Raw genomic sequence first — 7,931 nt, 5'->3', positions numbered from 1 at the left:
AAAGTTGTGTAATGTTTTCTGACTTTTTCTTAGAAGTCAGACAGAATAATTCCATTGCATTGTCTTGGCTACATGTAACTCACAAGCCTAGCTAGAGTCCAAGGAAGCAGACATAGATCCTACATTTTAATAGAAGGTATGTCAGGTCATACTGTAGAATAATGGGCATAATAGGAGATACTGTCATGGCCATCTTTGGAAAATGCAAGCAGCCACCAGTAGCTTATAGTTTGGAAGAAAAGTTAGACATGTAAATGAATCAATTCAAGAAAGAGTTATAGGGCTATTAAAACAAAGGGCTTGTTGAATACAGCAAAATGCCTCAGCAGTATCAGGAGAAAATGAGATCAGAAAAAGGTTAAAAGAGGAGGTGCCTCTAAGTTGGTAAGTGATAGTGGTATACCTCTTGGTGGAAGTTGTTGAATATTGGGTTTTTTGAGGAGTAACTTATATAAAACACCCTTCTGTCAGTAACATATATACAGTACTTAAAACATGTCATATGCTAAAGAAAAAAAAAACACCCAAAAACCAGAAAGCCACTGTATTCTCCATTGCCTCTCAAAATCCCTTTGCAAGTTGGGTAATGAGCTTGAGATAAGGTAAAAACACCTGAAAGGTTGTGACCTCCCTGTGGCTGGAGCAACCAAAGGATAGGATTAGAAATTACAATATACTTCTTGCTAGGCCACACCATCACAACAACCATTGACCTGGATAGAAGCTCCTGAAGCTGTGATGGGCCAGGAGGAGGATGCTGCTCAGACAGGACTTACCCTGTCCTCTCTCAGGCACATCACTAGTCTCACAGAGGAGATGTGTATCAGGGATCACCCAACCCAAGTTACTATAAGCTTGACGTGTTTTCTGTCCTCCCCAGGTCTTGGGACTTGATAAAATTATGGATTTGTTGAGGCTCCAGGGGTGTTTCCCTAGGGATTCAAACATTTCCTGACTTTATTTAAGGCTAAGGTCAATCTTTGCAGTTCTGAAGTAGCACAAAGGCAATGAGAGACTGTCCAATGTTCCTAGAGAGGAGAAAGAGGCAAAGAATGTGTGCATGAACGTCCCCCAAAGCAAACTGGGAAACCCTTTCCATGTTTTATTTATTTTGTGTTATTAAAGGAGCATCACTGTGCCACCTGTGCTGAGCCAGAGCTTCTAATTCAGGGGAAATGAAATTCCAACCCAGTGTGTGCTTAACTTTCCCAGCACAGTAAATCCACTTCTCTTTTTGTCTCTGTCGCATCTCCCCGTTGGTAGTGAAGAGATGTGCAGTACAGCGATGAAGTCTGTCAGTGGGAAACCACTCTGGCAATTTTGGAGTGATGTTTGAAGAAATGAATTGAGCAGGCTTGCCTGGGGTGGAGACACAAGACAGTCCACGCTTTTATAGTCACTGCTGGGTTTGCGATTTGTTGTGTGCTGCCTATCTCTGCAGATTCTTTTCTGTTTCAACACATAAAGAAAATCATGCCTAGTCAGATGCTCCCGGCTTATCACTCCATATCAACCCAGAAGCAACACAGGTTTTCAATTTCTCAATTTGCAAGTGCAACTGAAAATTGGCGGAGGTTGCTATGTAGGGATGAAATGAACAGTGGTGCAGTGTGGCCTCTACCGATGGAGATAGCATCCATGAGGTTGTGGGGCAGGAGTGGAATAAAGGATCTGGGAATCATCTCACCCATATTTGATTGCCGGAGGCTCTGGAAAGCCATATTATGCTATTCCTTTCTGTATGTAGGCTAGCTCTCTTTTGCTTCTGAGCATTTGCCCATGTTATTTGCCTCTATTTAGAACTCTCTCTAGTTCCTCCTATTATATCCTATCTTCTTCCAGGCTCCTGCTTCATCTTTCTTCCTATTTTTTTTTTTTTTTGAGACAGGGTCTCATCCTGTCACCCAATCTGAGTGCAGCGGCATGATTATAGCTCACTGCAGCCTCAAACTCCTGGACTCAAGCCTTTTACCTCAGTATCCCTGCTAGCTGAGACTACAGACATGTGCCACCACACCTAGCTAGCTTTATTTACCATGTTGTATGTATGTATGTATATATGTTTTTAGAGATGGGGTCTTGGTGTGTTGCTCAGGCTGGTCTCAAACTCCTGGGCTCAAGGGTTCCTCCAACCTCAACCTCCCGAGTAGGTGAAATTACAGGTATAAGCCACCATGGCCTGCCTTCCTCTTCATCTTTCCAACTTTAGCTTGCCCCGTTTCCATTTTGATGTCGCCTCTAATGGATGCCTTCCTTTCCCTGTTAGTATTTGATTTGGCCCCTCCTTCATTGCACTTCTTTAATCCCTGAACTTATTTTCAACACAGTCTTCTCATGTGGTATTATAATTTCCTTTTTTTTTTTTCAGTTCCCTCATGAGATTATAAGGTATGTGAGAGCAGGAAACTTATTTTTCTCTGCTGTTCTGTTTCTATCCACCTAATGCAATAACTACCACATTGTGGATGCTCAAAAAATTATGAATCAATAAGGTAAGAAAATGTAAGTTAGATCCTTTATCCCACTCCTGCGTCCCCACCTCACAGCTACTATCTCTATTTGTAATGGCCAGTCTGTACCACTGTTCATTTTAACCCCGCAGAAACCTCTGTCAACTTTCAATTGCACTTATAAATAGAGACATTGAAACATTATAGGTAAATTGAAGCAATAGGTAAATATGTGATTAAAGTTCAAATGGATCAATCGAATAAGGAAAGGGAATAAGGTTTTATACTAACCAGATTTGAAAACAGAAAATATAATGTGTATTAGTTAGCTCAGGCTGCTGTAATAAAATGCCATAGAGCAGCTGGCTTAAACAACATTTATTTCTCACAGTTCTGGATCTGGGAAGTCCAAGATCATGGTGGTGGCAGGTTCTGTTTCTGGTGAGGGCTCTCTTACTGACTTGCAGATGGCTGTCTGTTCATTGTATCTTCACATGTTGGAGAGAGAAACAAGCTTGTTGGTGTCTTTTTTTTTAGAAGTAAGGGCACTAATCCCATTATGGGGACCCAACCCTCATGACCTCATCTAAACCTAATTACCTCCCAAAGGCCTCATTTCCAAATATTATCACACTGGGGTTTAGGGCTTCAAAACAGGAATTTTCTGGGGATGCAATTCAGTCCATAGCACAGTGACAGTAACAATGAGATCTTGGTGAAAGTGTTACATACACTTAGAAGACAGCAATGTTACAATAGTAGGATATTTTTAGAAAGAGCTACATCCATTTGAATTAAAAACTCTGTAATATTCATACCAATTGACTCTATAATCCTACTTCTGGCAACATAACCTAAGGAAATAGTCTTAAAGAAGGAAAAAGCTGCACACATAAAGAGTCTTCATTTTAGCGTTGTTTACAATACTGAGAGGTCGGAAACAATTTGAACAGTACAGGAATGGTTAAACAGATGACAATATCATGGACTGTAATACTATATTATGCAGCCATTAAAATGATAGATTTGAGGCTTATTTTGCAACATAGAAAAAATATTTATTGTGTAATTTTAGGCTAAACAATCAAATTATACCTATACTATGGTTTAAATTATATAAAATTATGTTTTTGAATGGACAAGTTCTGAATAGGAATAAATGGAAATAGTTGTACTTACTGGCATGGTTGGATTTTGTGCAATTTTAACATTCTTTTAGCTTTTTTAGTGCTATAATGCATGACTTTAAGATAATGTTTTAAAAGAAAGGTCCTGAAGAAGCTGTTGAGAACTGAGTCATAAGTCTGATAGATTCTTCTTTCAAAACATCTTCCTGGGATTTGTTTCAGACAATCTTGGCTAATGGATACAGAAATCTCCTTTCACTCCTTTCAACATGAAAACCTCAAGATTAAATGAGATGGATCTAGTATATGGGTGTTTGAATGACTTTTCTTCAATTTTCACCTTCTGGTGAGGCCAACTCTATGTTGGGAGTGTATCCTCCCATTGTCAAACAATTGTTAGTCCAAATACAAGAATCCGTGAATTTACAAAGGCCATCATTACATGGCTAACCATGGATTGGCTACAGAGCCCCATTTTATTTCTTCCTATTTGTTCACAAGGGTATTTTTAAGCAAAGACCTGCACTTTTTCTAAGCCCTCACTCAAGAAAAGAATACATCAGAGACACTTTTATATACATTCATTTGTTCATTTGAATGTAAGATGATCTGTCTGACCAGGAACATGGGAGGCAACTTGAGATGGTGGAAAGATGGAATCTTTGTGGTAGACAACCTCAGTTTATATAGGACCATGGCCAAGTTAGGCAATCTTTCTAGGTCTTGATCTCGTCTGAAAAATTTAGAGACAAATCACTACTTTATGTGATTCTTACAAAGAATGATGAGGGCCAGGTGCGGTGGTTCATGCCTGTAATCTTAGCACTTTGGGAGGCTGAGGCAGGCGGATTACAAGAGATCGAGACCATCTGGCCAACATGATGAAACCCTGTCTCTACTAAAAAAAAAATGCAAAAATTAGCTGGGTATGGTGGTAAGCCCCTGTAGTCCCAGCTATTTGGGAAGCTGAGGCAGGAGAATCGTTTGAACCCAGAAGGTGGAGGTTGCAGTGAGCCAAGATTGCACCGCTGTACTCCAGCCTGGTGGCAGAGCAAGACTCCATCTCAAAAAAAAAAAAAAAAAAAAATCAGTGAGATCATCTGTGTAACACTCTCAGTTTAATATCTGCCATACAGAATCCTCTTTTTCAGTTTAACAAACATGGAGCACCTCCCATATTCCAGGCTAACTGGGAAATGTAGCCAATCCAGCCAGCTTGCCCCTTCACATGGACTGCTTTGTGTTCATGAAAAAGTCAGGATCACTTTTGTGGCTAAATTGTAGTCACGTGGTTTGTGAATACAGCACTGGATGACTGGGACCGTTAGAGGACTATTGCCGGCAGTGGGTGACTGTATGACCTATCAGAGATTAGAGATTCAGACATTCTCTTTCTTAATCCAGTGAGAAATTCACAGGAGAGTGCTGCACCCTGTAAATGAGGCAACAACAGCATTTGTAGAGGCAAAATGTGCGGTTAACAAAATACAGACAATTAAACCCTGTCTCATTGACCTAGCTTTGTCTGCATTCTGGGACTGTTCTCTCTGCAGCAGTGACTTTAGTTCTGCTCAGAAGTATTTCATCCACAGGAAATTGACCCAAAGAATAGTTTCTTCTCTAGCTCTCTTCTCACTGTTTTCATAATAAAGGTATTTTTTTGACCAGCAAGTGATCTTATGAAAGAGTGTAATAGGAGATCAAGGAAGTCTAATTTTAGTCTCTCTCGCCGGGAGACTCCGTGTGTGATTTGGGGGCATATAACTGAAGTTTTCTGTTTTCCAATCTTCATGTTTTAACCTGATTTAATAACTCTACAAGATTTCTATCCACAAAGAAGAAAGGAGACCACAGGAAGCCTGGTGAGCTCGGGGGGAGAAGAATGCTGTGGAATCTGTAGTCCTGCAGATCTGGGCACCAGGGTGGTCTGCACATTTTTGCTGATCTCTAATCTGGACTGCATCCATGCACTCTAAACATATTTACCTCATTAAATTAAGTTTGGGTTTTGGCCATCACTTCAAATTCAGCACAATCATTTTCCAGGCTTCTACCCTCGCCAAAAAAAATCACAGTCAGTTCCTTCTCCAACATTCTGTCTGCTGAGGACGCTTAAGCCCACAAAGTCATTGTCTCATTTTGCTTTCTGATCACTACCTTCCAACAGCATCTGACATCATTTTATGAAATGTATGTGGCCTCTTTTCCCCTTCCACCATTTTTACCCTGCTGGAGGTCATGTCACTTATCCCCAGGAATTCTGTAAGAGACCCTGCAGTCTGCATTTTCCTCTCTTCAACCCACAGTAATATACATTTCCTTAATGCTTATTTGTCCTGGTTGTCTTCTGATATTAAAAACTCTGTTCACTTTTCACCTTTTTTTTTTTTTTTTTGAAATGGAGTTTTGCTCTTGTCACCCAGGCTGGAGTGCAGTGGCATGATCTTGGCTCACAGCGACCTCTGCTTGCTGGGTTCAAGGAATTCTTATGCCTCAGCCTCCTGAGTAACTGGGATTGCAGGTGCCCACCACCACACCCAGCTAATTTTCATATTTTTAGTAGAGACAGGGTTTTGCCATGTTGGCCAGACTTGTCTTGAACTCCTGACCTCAGGTGATCTGCCCACCTCCGCCTCCCAAAATGCTGGGATTATAGGCGTGAGCCACTGTGCCCAGCCATTTGCTATTTTCTCTTGCATCAGGTGTCATTTTCTCTCCCTGACTCCTAAGAACCTCTCCAGCTCCTTCACCCCAGGCGTTTCCCAATCAGCCACATCCTGCTCCCCAGCGAGTGCAGCACCACTTCTCTTTCCAAAGCAATTTTCCAGCTCTCTCCCTCATAACTTTTTGGTCTGGTCCAATACAGTGTCCCCAGACTGCCTCTCAGGCTGAGCTGCTTTCTTTGCCACCATTTTCCTTCCATGTTGCTGGTTCTGGGGACTCAGGTGGTGTTTTTTTCATCTTTTAGGAACAGCACCCTCCCTCTGGGAAGTGAAAAGTTAGACAGTGTTTTCAGAGGCGTGCTCTCTGATCCATCACTTCCCGGTCTGTGATTATTTCTTTGTTATGATTTCTGAAAGCGCTGTGTGCAAACCTCCCTCTTTGGTTGTGCAGATAGAGTCATAAAATCAACTCTCATGACAACTTGGAAAAATTAATCTTCTTTATTTCATCTATAACTCCTGCAATTTTCCTCTCTAGCCTGCACCTTGCAAAATAGGAAGAAAAAAATTAATTCTTCTCAGTCTAAGGTGGTCTAGAAAAGCAACAGTGCCAGGATTGCAGCTTCTTGACCAGGCTTCCCACCCTGTTAGTATGACTAGGAATCTGATTGTTGCTGGGGCAATTTAAAGAAAATGGGCACTGGAAGCAGAGGGTCCTGCTGCTCCCTCCACACACCCCATCCTCATGTTCTGATGTGTCTGTGCCTTTCAAGCCTAATTCCAGAAAGTAGAAACACAAAGACACCAGTGGTCACCTTGCTTACCTCCTCATTCCCCTTTCTCTTTGCTGTCCCTTTGCCATTCAGTGGCTTAATGTGGGAAACTATGCCCCCTTTTTTGGACACTTATGCCTTTTATGGACATCCAGCATGTTTGAAAAGCATTGCCCCTTTGCTTCCCTGCCCCCCTCTACATTTCCCACCTTCTGTCCTCAAAAGTAGAAGCTAGAACTCGGTTTTCTAGTCTCCCTTGCATCTAAGACAGTGGCCAGTGACATAGGCTAAGTTGTTAGAGGCACCATGAGTGTGAAACCTGGATCTAGAAGACAGGTGTGGAGAAGGAGGTGCTGTCTGCCATGGTTTCCTGGTGAGTATGGGGGACACAGCAGAGAGCCACTGAGTCACAGAGGCTGTGGTGTATTTGCTGGCTCTTCTGCTCCCTGGCAGCAGGATCACTCTTAATGTGCATTCTGTTGGTGTGATTTACAAGTTGTTCGTGGAGATGCTCCTTCTGAGCCTGATTCTCTGGCTTGTTGGAAAATTTCATAAACTAGCTAATATTCCTTAATAATTCTGCTTTAAGTGGCCAGAGCATTTTCACTCTAAATACTGTTATAGACCAGGCACCATGGCTCACACCTATAATCCCAGCACTTTGGGAGACCGAGGTGGGTGGATCACAAGGTCAAGAGATCGAAACCAGCCTGGCCAACATGATGAAACCCCGTCTCTACCAAAAATACAAAAATGAGCTGGGTGTGGTGGCACGCACTTGTAGTTCCAGCTGCTGGGGAGGCTGAGGCAGGAGAACCCCTTGAACCCAGGAGGTTGAGGTTTCAGTGAGCTGAGATTTTGCCACTACACTCCAGCCTGGCAACAGATCGAGACTCCATCTCAAAAAAAATAAAAAAA

The 7,931-nt window shown here is 42.0% G+C and overlaps 1 long non-coding RNA gene across 1 annotated transcript; it reads right to left on the bottom strand.

Moving 5' to 3' along the window:
* Positions 1-1,087: 1,087 nt before the first annotated feature.
* LOC116558606 lies at positions 1,088-3,950 on the bottom strand. The gene is made up of 2 exons (XR_004272090.1): positions 3,630-3,950; positions 1,088-1,359 (listed from the first exon to the last, which is right to left on the bottom strand). It is a non-coding gene; the product is annotated as an uncharacterized LOC116558606 (long non-coding RNA).
* Between the last annotated feature and the right edge of the window lie 3,981 nt (positions 3,951-7,931).

Source organism: Sapajus apella, unplaced genomic scaffold (genome assembly GCF_009761245.1).
Source record: "Sapajus apella isolate SASKATOON/1434 unplaced genomic scaffold, GSC_monkey_1.0 scaffold22, whole genome shotgun sequence".
Taxonomy (NCBI): domain Eukaryota; kingdom Metazoa; phylum Chordata; class Mammalia; order Primates; family Cebidae; genus Sapajus; species Sapajus apella.
This window is presented reverse-complemented; position numbering and strand designations above follow the sequence as displayed.